This window comes from Oncorhynchus masou, chromosome 21 (genome assembly GCF_036934945.1).
Source record: "Oncorhynchus masou masou isolate Uvic2021 chromosome 21, UVic_Omas_1.1, whole genome shotgun sequence".
In the NCBI taxonomy this organism is placed as follows: domain Eukaryota; kingdom Metazoa; phylum Chordata; class Actinopteri; order Salmoniformes; family Salmonidae; genus Oncorhynchus; species Oncorhynchus masou.
In genome coordinates this window covers 30,889,546-30,903,261 of record NC_088232.1, presented here as the reverse complement: position 1 = coordinate 30,903,261, position 13,716 = coordinate 30,889,546, and the positions used below count along the sequence as shown (strand labels likewise).

The 13,716-nt window shown below is 44.4% G+C and overlaps 1 protein-coding gene across 8 annotated transcripts in view; it reads right to left on the bottom strand.

Moving 5' to 3' along the window:
• LOC135508124 (kinesin light chain 1-like) overlaps positions 1–12,807 on the bottom strand; it is a 39,178-nt gene extending 26,371 nt beyond the window's left edge. For 3 of the 8 annotated variants that reach the window (XM_064928097.1, XM_064928100.1, XM_064928101.1), the window contains exon 1: positions 12,217–12,633. The gene's annotated coding sequence lies outside the window, so the exon portion shown is untranslated. Of the gene's footprint in view, positions 1–12,216 lie in introns of all 8 variants that reach the window. The other 5 variants (XM_064928099.1, XM_064928102.1, XM_064928104.1 and 2 more) reach the window with 4 other exon arrangements.
• Positions 12,808–13,716: the final 909 nt, after the last annotated feature.

Sequence of the window (13,716 nt, the reverse complement as noted above, 5' to 3'; positions counted from 1 at the left end):
TCAAAATCAAATCAAATTTTATTTGTCTCATACACATGCTTAGCAGATGTTAATGCGAGTGTAGCGAAATTCTTGTGCTTCTAGTTCCGACAATGCAGTAATAACCAACAAGTAATCTAACTAACAATTCCTAATCTACTGTCTTATACACAGTGTAAGGGGATAAAGAATATGTACATAAGGATATATGAATGAGTGATGGTACAGAGCAGCATAGGCAAGATACAGTAGATGGTATCGAGTACAGTATATACATGTGAGATGAGTATGTAAACAAAGTGGCATAGTTAAAGTGGCTAGTGATACATGTATTACATAAGGATGCAGTCAATGATAGAGTACAGTATATACGTATGCATATGAGATGAATAATATAGGGTAAGTAACATTATATAAGGTAGCATTGTTTAAAGTGGCTAGTGATATATTTACATCATTTCCCATCAATTCCCATTATTAAAGTGGCTGGAGTTGAGTCAGTGTCAGTGTGTAGGTAGCAGCCACTCAATGTTAGTGGTGGCTGTTTAACAGTCTGATGGCCTTGAGATTGAAAAACAGCTTCTGTCTCTCGGTCCCAGCTTTGATGCACCTGTACTGACCTCGCCTTCTGGATGATAGCGGGGTGAACAGGCAGTGGCTCGGGTGGTAGATGTCCTTGATGATCTTTATGGCCTTCCTGTAACATCGGGTGGTGTAGGTGTCCTGGAGGGCAGGTAGTTTGCCCCCGATGATGCGTTGTGCAGACCTCACTACCCTCTGGAGAGCCTTACGGTTGAGGGCGGAGCAGTTGCCGTACCAGGCGGTGATACAGCCCGCCAGGATGCTCTCGATTGTGCATCTGTAGAAGTTTGTGAGTGCTTTTGGTGACAAGCCGAATTTCTTCAGCCTCCTGAGGTTGAAGTGGCGCTGCTGCGCCTTCTTCACGATGCTGTCTGTGTGAGTGGACCAATTCAGTTTGTCTGTGATGTGTATGCCGAGGAACTTAAAACTTGCTACTCTCTCCACAACTGTTCCATCGATTTGGATAGGGGGGTGTTCCCTCTGCTGTTTCCTGAAGTCCACAATCATCTCCTTAGTTTTGTTGACGTTGAGTGTGAGGTTATTTTCCTGACACCACACTCCGAGGGCCCTCACCTCCTCCCTGTAGGCCGTCTCGTCGTTGTTGGTAATCAAGCCTACCACTGTTGTGTCGTCCGCAAACTTGATGATTGAGTTGGAGGCGTGCGTGGCCACGCAGTCGTGGGTGAACAGGGAGTACAGGAGAGGGCTCAGAACGCACCCTTGTGGGGCCCCAGTGTTGAGGATCAGCGGGGAGGAGATGTTGTTACCTACCCTCACCACCTGGGGGCGGCCCGTCAGGAAGTCCAGTACCCAGTTGCACAGGGCGGGATCGAGACCCAGGGTCTCGAGCTTGATGATGAGCTTGGAGGGTACTATGGTGTTGAATGCCGAGCTGTAGTCGATGAACAGCATTCTCACATAGGTATTCCTCTTGTCCAGATGGGTTAGGGCAGTGTGCAGTGTGGTTGAGATTGAATCGTCTGTGGATCTATTTGAGCGGTAAGCAAATTGGAGTGGGTCTAGGGTGTCAGGTAGGGTGGAGGTGATATGGTCCTTGACTAGTCTCTCAAAGCACTTCATGATGACGGAAGTGAGTGCTACGGGGCGGTAGTCGTTTAGCTCAGTTACCTTAGCTTTCTTGGGAACAGGAACGATGGTGGCCCTCATGAAGCATGTGGGAACAACAGACTGCTGGTCTGCGCATGCTCTGAGGGCGCGGCTGGGGATGCCGTCTGGGCCTGCAGCCTTGCGAGGGTTAACACGTTTAAATGTTTTACTCACCTCGGCTGCAGTGAAGGAGAGACCGCATTTTTCCGTTGCAGGCAGTGTCAGTGGCACTGTATTGTCCTCAAAGCGGGCAAAAAAGTTATTTAGTCTGCCTGGGAGTAAGACATCCTGGTCCGTGACTGGGCTGGATTTCTTCCTGTAGTCCGTGATTGACTGTAGACCCTGCCACATGCCTCTTGTGTCTGAGCCGTTGAATTGGGATTCTACTTTGTCTCTGTACTGACGTTTAGCTTGTTTGATAGCCTTACGGAGGGAATAGCTGCATTGTTTGTATTCAGTCATGTTACCAGACACCTTGCCCTGATTGAAAGCAGTGGTTCGCGCTTTCAGTTTCACACGAATGCTGCCATCAATCCAAGGTTTCTGGTTAGGGAATGTTTTAATCGTTGCTATGGGAACGACATCTTCAACGCACGTTCTAATGAACTCGCACACCGAATCAGCGTATTCGTCAATGTTGTTATTTGACGCAATACGAAACATGTCCCAGTCCACGTGATGGAAGCAGTCTTGGAGTGTGGAGTCAGCTTGGTCGGACCAGCGTTGGACAGACCTCAGCGTGGGAGCTTCTTTTTTAGCTTTTGTCTGTAGGCAGGTATCAGCAAAATGGAGTCGTGGTCAGCTTTTCCGAAAGGGGGCGGGGCAGGGCCTTATATGCGTCGCGGAAGTTAGAGTAACAGTGATCCAAGGTTTTTCCGCCCCTGGTTGCGCAATCGATATGCTGATACAATTTAGGGAGTCTTGTTTTCAGATTAGCCTTGTTAAAATCCCCAAAAACGATGAATGCAGCCTCCGGATAAATGGTTTCCAGTTTGCAAAGAGTTAAATAAAGTTTGTTCAGAGCCATCGATGTGTCTGCTTGGGGGGAGATATATACGGCTGTGATTATAATCGAAGAGAATTCTCTTGGTAGGTAATGCGGTCTACATTTGATTGTGAGGAATTCTAAATCAGGTGAACAGAAGGATTTGAGTTCCTGTATGTTTCTTTCATCGCACCATGCCTTGTTAGCCATAAGGCATACACCCCCACCCCTCTTCTTACCAGAAAGGTGTTTGTTTCTGTCGGCGCGATGCGTGGAGAAACCCGTTGGCTGCACCGCATCGGATAGCGTCTCTCCAGTGAGCCATGTTTCCGTGAAGCACAGAACGTTACAGTCTCTGATGTCCCTCTGGAATGCTACCCTTGCTCGGATTTCATCAACCTTGTTGTCAAGAGACTGGACATTGGCAAGAAGAATGCTAGGAAGTGGGGCACGATGTGCCCGTCTCCGTAGTCTGACCAGAAGACCGCTCCGTTTCCCTCTTTTTCGGAGTCGTTTTTTGGGGTCGCTGCATGCGATCCATTCCGTTGTCCTGTTTGTAAGGCAGAACACAGGATCCGCGTCGAGAAAAACATATTCTTGGTCGTACTGATGGTGAGTTGACGCTGATCTTATATACAGTAGTTCTTCTCGGCTGTATGTAATGAAACCTAAGATGACCTGGGGTACTAATGTAAGAAATAACACGTAAAAAAACAAAAAACTGCATAGTTTCCTAGGAACGCGAAGCGAGGCGGCCATCTCTGTCGGCGCTTAATGCGTTTGAGCCAATCAGTTGTGTTGTGACAAGGTAGGGGTGGTATACAGAAGATAGCCCTATTTGGTAAAAGACCAAGTTCATATTATGGCAAGAAAAGCTCAAAAAGGCAAAGAGAAACGACATTCCACCATTACTTTAAAGACATTAAGGTTAGTCAATACGGAATATTTCAAAAATGTTGAAAGTTTCTTCAAGTGCAGTCGCAAAAACCATCAAGCGCTATGATGAAACTGGCTCTCATGAGGACCACCACAGGAAAGGAAGACCCAGAGTTACCTCTACTGCAGAAGATAAGTTCATTGGAGTTAGCAGCCTCAGAAATTGCAGCCCAAATAAATGTTTCATAGAGATCAAGTAACAGACACATCTCAACATCAACTGTTCAGAGGAGACTGTGAATCAGGCCTTCATGGTCGAAATGCTGCAAATAAACCACTACTAAAAGGACACCAATAATAAGAAGAGACTTGCTTAGGCCAAGAAACATGAGCAATGGACATTAGACTAGTGGAAATTTGTCCTTTGGTCTGGAGAATAAATTGGAGCCTTTTGGTTCCAAATGCTGTGTCTTTGTGAAACGCGGTGTGGGTGAATGGATCAATTCCGCATGTGTATTTCCCACCGTAAAGCATGGAGGAAGATGTGTTATGGTGTGGGTGTGCTTTGCTGGTAACACTGTCTGTGATTTATTTAGAATTAAAGGCACACTTAACCAGCATGGCTACCACAGCATTCTGCAGCGATTCGCCATCCCATCTGGTTTGGGCTTAGTGGGACTATCATTTGTTTTTCAACAGGACAATGACCCAACACACCTCCAGGCTATTTTACCAAGAAGGGGAGTGATGGAGTGCTGCATCAGATGACCTGGCCTCCATAATCCCCTGACCTCAACCAAATTGGTTTGGGATGAGTCGGAACGCAGAGTGAAGGAAAAGCAGCCAACAAGTGCTCAACATGTGGGAACTCCTTCAAGACTGTAGGAAAAGCATTCCAGGTGAAGCTGGTTGAGACAATGCCAAGAGTGTTAGTTACTACATGATTCCAAATGTGTTATTTCATAGTTTTGATGTCTTCACTATTATTCTACAAGGTAGAAAATTGTAAAAATAAAGAAAAATCCTTGAATGAGTCGGTGTTCTAAAACTTTTGACCAGTACTATACATTACGAACATTTTATTTATGGTTTACAGGATATCCATCAAAAAGCAACTACACTACATGACAAACAGAATGTGGACACGTGCTCCTCGAACATCTCATTCCAAAATCAAGGACTCCCTTTGCTGCTATAAGATCAGCCTCTCTTCTGGGAAGGCTTTCCACTAGATGTTAGAACCTTGCTGCAGGAACTTGCTTCCATTCAGCCACAAGAGCATTAATGAGGTATGGCACTGATGTTGGGCAATTAGTCCTGTCTGGCAGTCGGCATTCCAAATAATCCCAAAAGTGTTTGATGGTGTGGAGGTCACGGCTCTGTGCAGGCCAGTCAAGTTCTTCCACATCAATCTCACTCCTGAGAACGCGTTTCCACTGCTCCAGTGCTCCAGAGTCCAATGGCGGCGAGCTTTACACCACTCCAGCCAACGCTTGGCATTGCGCATGATGATCTTAGGCTTGTGTGCGGCTGCTTGGCCATGGAAACCCTTTTCATTGAAGCTCGCCTGGAGGGTTGTTAACACAGTGTCCAAAGAAGGGCCAGAAGTATACAAAATGGCGTCGTCTGCGTAGAGGTGGATCAGAGACTCACCAGCAGCAAGAGCGACATCATTGATGTATACAGAGAAGAAAGTCGGTCCAAGAATTGAACCCTGTGGCACCCCCATAGAGACTGCCAGAGACCGGACAACAGACCCTCCAATTTGACACACTGAACTCTATCAGAGAAGTAGGCATTGACAAGGCATTTAAGAAACCAAGGCTGTCGAGTCTGCCGATGAGGATGTGGTGATTGACAGAGTCGAAAGCCTTGGTCAGGTCAATGAATACGGCTGCACAGTATTGTTTCTTATCGATGACGGTTAAGATATTGTTTAGGACCTTGGGCATGGCTGAGGTGCACCCATGACCAGCTCTGAAATCAGATTGCATAGCGGAGAAGGTATGGTGGGATTTGAAATGATCGGTAATCTGTTTGTTGACTTGGCTTTCGAAGACCTTAGAAAGGCATGGTAGGATAGATATAGGTCTGTAGCAGTTTGGGTCAAGAGTGTGTCCCCCTTTGAAGAGGGGGATGACCGTAGCTGCTTTCCAATCTTTGGGAATCTCAGACGACACGAAAGAGAGGTTGAACAGGCTAGTAATTGGGTTGGCAACAATTTCGGCAGATAATTTTAGAAAGAAAGGGCCCAGATTGTCTAGCCTGGCTGATTTGTAGGGGTCCAGATTTTGCAGCTCTTTCAGAACATCAGCTGACTGGATTTGGGAGAAGGAGAAATGGGGAAGGCTTGGGCGAGTTGCTGTGGGGGGTGCAGTGCTGTTGACCAGGGTAGGGGTAGCCAGCCGTAGAAAAATGCTTATTGAAATTCTCAATTATAGTGAATTTATCAGTGGTGACAGTGTTTCCTATCTTCAGTGCAGTGGGCAGCTGGGAGGAGGTGTTCTTATTCTCCATGGACTTTACAGTGTCCCAGAACTTTTTTGAGTTTGTGTTGCAGGAAGCAAATTTCTGCTTGAAGAAGCTAGCCTTGGCTTTTCTAACTGCCTGTGTATATTGGTTTCTAGCTTCCCTGAAAAGTTGCATATCACGGGGGCTGTTCGATGCTAATGCAGAACACCATAGGATGTTTTTGTGTTGGTTAAGGGCAGTCAGGTCTGGAGAGAACCAAGGGCTATATCTGTTCCTGGTTCTACATTTCTTGAATGAGGCATACTTATTTAAGATGGTGAGGAAGGCATTTAAAAAAATTACCAGGCATCCTCTACTGATGAGATCAATATCCTTCCAGGATACCCCGGCCAGGTCGATTAGAAAGGCCTGTTCGCTGAAGTGTTTCAGGGAGCGTTTGACAGTGATGAGTGGAGGTCGTTTGACCGCTGACCCATTACGGATGCAGGCAATGAGGCAGTGATTGCTGAGATCTTGGTTGAAAACAGCAGAGGTGTATTTAGAGGGCAAGTTGGTTAGGATGATATCTATGAGGGTGCCCGTGTTTACGGCTTTGGGGTGGTACCTGGTAGGTTCATTGATAATTTGTGTGAGATTGAGGGCATCAAGCTTAGATTGTACGATGGCTGGGGTGTTAAGCATGTTCCAGTTTAGGTCGTCTAGCAGCACGAGCTCTGAAGATAGATGGGGGGCAATCAGTTCACACATGGTGTCCAGAGCACAGCTGGGGGCAGAGGGTGGTCTATAGCAGGCGGCAACAGTGAGAGACTTGTTTTTATAGAGGTGGATTTTTAAAAGTATAAGTTCAAATTGTTTGGGTACAGACCTGAATAGTAGGACAGAACTCTGCAGGCTATCTTTACTGTAGATTGCAACATCGCCCCCTTTGGCCGTTCTATCTTGTCTGAAAATGTTGTAGTTGGGGATGAAAATTTCATCATTTTTGGTGGTCTTCCTAAGCCAGGATTCAGACCATCCGGGTTGGCAGAGTGTGCTAAAGCAGTGAATAAAACAAACTTAGGGAGGAGGCTTCTAATGTTAACATGCATGAAACCAAGACTATTACGGTTACAGAAGTCATCAAAAGAGAGCCCCTGGGGAATAGGAGTTGAGCTAGACGCTGCAGGGCCTGGATTCACATCTACATCACCAAAGGAACAGAGGAGGAGTAGGATAAGGGTACGGCTAAAAGCTATGAGATTGGCCGTCTAGAACGTCTGGAACAGAGAGTAAAAGGAGGTTTCTGGGGGCGATAAAATAGCTTCAAGGTATACAGACAAAGGTATGGTAGGATGTGAATACATTTGAGGTAAACCTAGGTATTGAGTGATGATGAGAGACATTGTCTCTAGAAACATAATTGAAACCAGGTGATGTCATTGCATGTGTGGGTGGTGGAACTGAAAGGTTGGATAAGGTATAGTGAGCAGGGCTAGAAGCTCTACAGTGAAATAAGCCAATAAACACTAACCAGAACAGCAATGGACAAGGCATACTGACATTAAGGAGAGGCACGTTTAGTCGAGTGATCATAAGGGTCCAGTGAGTAGTGAAGTTGGTTGGGGGTCGCGTGATTCAGACATCTCGCCGGGCCATCGGTAGCAAGCTAGCATAGGATGGAGGTCTGTTTTTAGCCACCTCGTGCGTTTCCGTCGGTAGATTAGTGGGGTTCCGTGTGGTAGAGGGGATCAATCCAATTGGCAAAATAGATATAGTTATAACGACCCAAGAAAGATTGCCTGAATAGACCTATTCAGATAGCTGTCTTATCGGCTGCTAACGATTAGCGGACCACAGATGGGCGTTCAGGTAACGTCGCGACCGAGGGGCCAGTTGGATAACTCCCTCGGGCAGAGAACGTCGGTAGTCCAGTCATGAAGGCCCGGTGGGGCTCCGCATCGGCAGTAAAATGGGTCCGGATAGGTGATTGTAGCCCAGGAGTGGCTGATGGAACTCTTCAACTGGCTAGCTCCGGAATAATTGATGTTTGCTCTGGGATCGAAGTAAGCCAATAGTCACATAGATAGCAGCTAGCTAGCTGCGAGATCCATGTGTAAATGTCCAGAGCTTGTGGTTGAAATCCGGGGATATGGAGAGAAAAATAGGTCCGGTATATTCTGGTCTGAGTCGCGTTGTACAAAACTGACGATAGATTTTCGAGCTAAAGGATAGCTGATGACCACAAACCGTGGTTAGCTGAATACTAACGTTAGCCACTAAACTGGCTAGCTTCTGGCAAGCTTCTGGTTAACTTCTGGCTAGCTTCTGGTTAGTTTCTGGTTAGCTTCTGGTTAGTTTCTGGTTAGCTTCTATTGTGGATTTCAGATTTGAGGGAAATAAATACTTTTTTTTTTAATTAGTGAGGCGGGTTGCAGGAGAGTGTTTTGAAGTTGAGTTTTTGGAAAAGAAAATATATAAAAGATAGGTGTAAATATAGGCGAAGAAAGGTGTAAATATATATACGGGACACGACGAGACGAGGACAAAGGACGTCTAACTGCTATGCCATCTTGGGAAACAGTGAGCTTCTGTGAGCTTGTGTGGCCTACCACTTTGCGGCTGAGCCGTTGTTGCTCCTAGACGTTCCCACTTCACAATAACAGCACTTACAGTTGACCGGGGCAGCTCTAGCAGGGCAGAAATTTGACAAACTGACTTGTTGGAAAGGTGGCATCCTATGATGGTCCCGCGTTGAATGTTACTGAACTCTTCAGTAAGGCCATTCTTCAGCCAGTGTTTGTCTATGGAGATTGCATGGCTGTGCATAAAATTGTATACACCTGTCAGCAATGGGTGTGGCTGAAATAGCAGTGGTGTCGACATACTTTTGTATATATAGTGTACAGTGGAAAGAAAAAGTATGTGAACCCTTTGGAAATACCTGAATTTCTGCATAAATTCGTCATAAAATTTGATCTGATCTTCATCTTATCTCCAATTGCCAAAATTATTATAGCCTAATTAACATACAACTGTCTATACATAAATAAATAAAATAATTCACAACTGGCTACTAAAGCATGATTTGGACACAGCGGATCATTAGCTTCCTCTAAGGTGTGGATTGTTTTTAATTGCATCGCCTACAGTTGGATGGAAAGGCAGCACGCACAATTTGGGAAGCGTGCATGGCAAATACCAAATAGATGACTGTAGAGTAGCGACTTTCAGTGAAAAGTAGGCATATCGCATTATTTAAAAATTCAAATCACAGGAAAATATAGTTTGGAAAGCAAATGGCTATTGCTGTAAAGAGAAGTCAATGAAAATACTAATCTGTATTTTAGTTATCAAAATTCTGAACTTAATTGAGCGAAAAACATATTATTGGCATCAACAGAGAGCATCGGCCATATCCCCGGTGAGTGCTCACTGCGCATATTCACTATTTAGGTTATCATTGATGGGTCAGTGCCACTTAAAAGTTTGTTTTTGGATAATAATTTCCTCCTCCAGTTTAGATGGACATAATATTATATTTGTGTCTCCCCTTATCGTAGTCTTATCATGGTTAACATTATTTTTATTGATCTGTTTGTCAGTGTCAGCGGAGCAGGCTACTCTGTAATTTGTCATATTAAAAAAGATTATGACTGGAGAGATTAGCAGAAAGTGAAGTAGAATTGCATGAAATGTGTTTCTCCCATGCAAAGAAAACATATCTGATATAGCTTAGGCCTCTACGCAATATGCGCTCAGCCATGCATTGAACAGTCTTTTTTTGCGAAACAGTGATTGAATTATATTATTAGTCTAAGTTATGACTATACAATCTACTCATCACAATACAAATATTATCATATAAAAGTCTACAAATGTAATGATGCGTGGAATTCTTTATTATAAAGGTGAACTTATTTATGTGAAAGTCTAATAGCGGCCGATAATATCAGTCAACCGATTTATAAGCTCTATCCTAAATATGATTAGGCTATAGTTTACTACATTGCATAGAAATAAATATTTATCACCCATATTTGTCTCCATCTGAAAATCGGCCAGCTCCTAAGAGGGATGGGTTCGGGACCAGTTCTTGTGGGAGCAGGAGGGAGTGGGTTGGTGCGGTATGAAATGCTGCTGGTACGGGCGGGAGCTGAATTAAGAAATCAGTCCCATGCAGATCTCTATTTACATGGTCTAGTTTTTGTTACTTTCTTCTTATGAAACCCAGAACAAAAAGCACCGTAGGGAAGGAGAGGGAAGTATTTTGATGTTATCGTTTGAAATGTAAATATCTGGCTTGAAGCGTAGCCCGGGGGAACTCAGTGCTCTCAAAGGGATGTTAAACTCGTTCAAGCACTTCCCTGGAGTCAGGTTTGTGCTGTTATGGAGATTCAGAGAAGCGGTGGGATCCTCAACCGATTCCCTGCCCAATACTGCAGAACAAGCTGTTGAATGGATTTAAGGAATGAATGAATACAGTAGGCTATGTCTAGAATGCAAATAGACCACAGGTGACCAACATAAATTTTCGTCATACTAATTGGGTATCAAAGCTGCTGCTGTATGAGCCAAAGTGAGAGAGCTGCCCGGAAGGCACCTCCAGACCTTGTCTGCATGAAATCAGCGACAGTTACCACCACCATCATCTCAGAGTTTCTCAGTCTTAAGGGTTTAAATGTAAAAACTTTTTTTTTGCTTTAGGATGTCAACATTTTCCTTGCAGCAAGTTAGGTGACAGTTAGGATTATGCACACACACCCTTACTCATTACCCAATAGGCACAGAAAGAAGAAAAATCTGCAGAAAAGAGGAACTAACCAGTGCTTGTACAGACATTCTTGCATGACGATGTAGATATTGTAAGACTACTCAGAGGGTTAGTCAGCGATGTGAAAGCTGATAATCATCAACTATGACTCAGGAGCGAGGTTGCTGGGAGAAACTTCTCCACCCAACCAGACACCACATAGAAACAGAGAGAGTCATGTCTCACGCACAACACAGCATCCACATTTTAACGTTATAGATGGCAGCTTCCTCTGGGTCTGCAGCATGTGTGTGTGTGTACGCCCACCAGCCAGAAACATATTCACCTCAAACCAGAAATAACCACAGAGTGAAGTCTGAACCACCAACCAGGGGAAAGGGAGCAGAGACCTGACTGTTGGCATGCCTCCCCTACTGAAGAGCAGCCTAGTATAATTAACATTCACTGCCACATTTCAGCAGGGCCCGACTTTCAAACCCCAGCTGTCAGCCCAAATACACTGGTCTTAGTATCCCTGGCCAACACAGCGTCTGCATCCTCCTTTCTGAGTAACTTCACCAAGGAGTGAAGCCGAGACCAGGCTTTGTTGACTCTAGCTCCGACTACATCGACTCACCTAAGGTCAATATTGTTTTAAAGAAATAATAACAATAATAATATATAAGGAAACGCCCACCTTGTACCTATGCTTGTCCTCTGTAGTTGTGTGAAACTTCCTTTACAATGAAGTAGAGTTTAGTACGATACCCCCTCATCAACATAGGCACGCTTTCAGAGGGCACAAGAGTCCTCCAAGCGATAGAACATTGGGATGGCAGGTAGCCTAGTTTAAAAGGTTGCTAGATCGAATCGCCGAGCTGGCAAAGTAAAAATCTGTCGTTCTGCAGCCTGAATAAGGCAGTTAACCCACTGTTCCTAGGCCGTCATTGTAAATAAGAACGTGTTGTTAACTGACTTGCCTGGTTAAATAAATTGAGAATTTCAGTGAAACCCATCAACACTAGGCTAGGCAAGCAGGCATCGAAATAAAAGTAACTCTGGGTGAGAACAAACATGTATGGATATTTGGCCAACTGAACTGGTGTTTTCAGTAAGGTCCCCTTCTCAGTTTTCTAGTTAACAATTATATAAATTGATGAACCTGTAGAACCAGTTCAGTGTCCTCAAACTTACCTAGCCGCAGTTCAGCCTAGTGCGTGGTTATTACTGGTTAATAACGTTATAGCAGCTAACGTTAGCTAGCTAGCATAACAAACTTCCTCAATCGTCCTAGCTACCTAATCTCATGAGAAGTCAATAAGAAGTGTCAACAAGAAAACATGTGTCAGATGAATTACAAAAAATGACTTGTGTGAAGTTAACAGAAAAATATTGTTTTAGACGCAATCTCGGCATCAGTCCGTAGCTAGCTAACGTTAATTAGCTGCCAGTGACAGACTCCCAGTCCCAGGTAGTCAAACCTTACCGTTCTGTTGGACATCCGTTGCCCAACACAGTACAGTGAGGAGTTAGTCCGACTTCAATGCAGTTTCCGATTGAAAACACTGAAATGTTGTATATATTCTGAAAGAACAAGTTAATTTTTTTGTTAGATCGACTTTGCGAGAACAGAAACGAAGCTCACTGTCTTGTCTCTTGCGCTGTTCTTCCTGACTGACCACAGGTAGCTGTCACGGCTTTATTGCTTATCGCTGCATCATCGGTGACTAGCTCGCTACATGTACGGGAAGTGATATCTGAACCAAAAAAATGTTACATTATCTTTCATGTTAAATAGACAACGTTTCATTTAACTAGGTCTTATAGCTCTAGAAACACATTTGTTGGCTACTGAACTGCTGGGCGAAAATGGCGTTACCATAGTTTCTAAACTCAGAGGCGCAACATCGCGAGACTTTGGGAACGCTTGCGAAACAGACCAAACAGCCCAGGCCCGGGTTCGAGTCAATAAGAGAAGTGGAAAAAAAATCTTCCTTAGTTGTTAATCTTCTAAAAATATAAAAGGCACAACCTAAATTCGAGCCAATGTATTACGTAGTTAAACATTATATTACTCCAACCTCGTGAAAGTGATCAACTGACAGGTTCTCATTTTCGTCAAAACAGCTTTATATTGAAGGAGTGCCTTTGATTTAACGGCCAATACATGCGCAGTTCGACGCTAGACGACAGTAGACCCGGTGACGTGTCTACGCATGAGCTTAGCTAGCCAACGTCGCCTACAAGCATGAACGGGGATTTCTTTTGGAGAAGCAGTTGCTGCCTATCTTCACACTGTACTGTCTTTAGCGTCACAGTCCTCGCGCCCCAACTCCCCTTCATTGATCATGATGTCATCCAGTTCAGATTCAACTGGCAGTGACACTGACATTTATTGTTTTAGCAAACTCAAGAGATTTTAGATGGTTTCTATACCGTCTCTGGCTAGCATCACCGATTATATCACGTGAGGGATTTCATTTACTTCAGGCCAGGTTTATTTACAGTAATACAGTATTTCCATCAATTTTAATTAATGATTGTATGCACAAAAGTGCTGTCATTCAATCAAAACCACGATATAAACCTGGGTGGCAGGAAGCCTAGTGGTTGCTAGTTCGAATCCCTGAGCTGACTAGGTGAAAAATCTGAGGATATGCCCTTGTGCATGGCACTTTTCCCTAATTGTGCCAATGTCACCATCAATAATGTCTGAGCCCTGGGTGTGACGCCACTCTCTGAGGGTGTCTCAGGGGGAGAGGGATATGCAAAAAATAAATAAAAACTTTTACATTTCACACCACACACATGTACAAGTTACACACTTACACATATGTGAAACAGGACAAATATAAGCACCCCCCTATTTATTAGATGTCTAACCCTCTTCTGTTCTCTTTTCATTCCCAATCCTAGAACAAATGACTGGGTTAGTAAAATTATTATCATGACAGGTGGGGGGAGTGCTGTGGGAGTTCCTCACTCA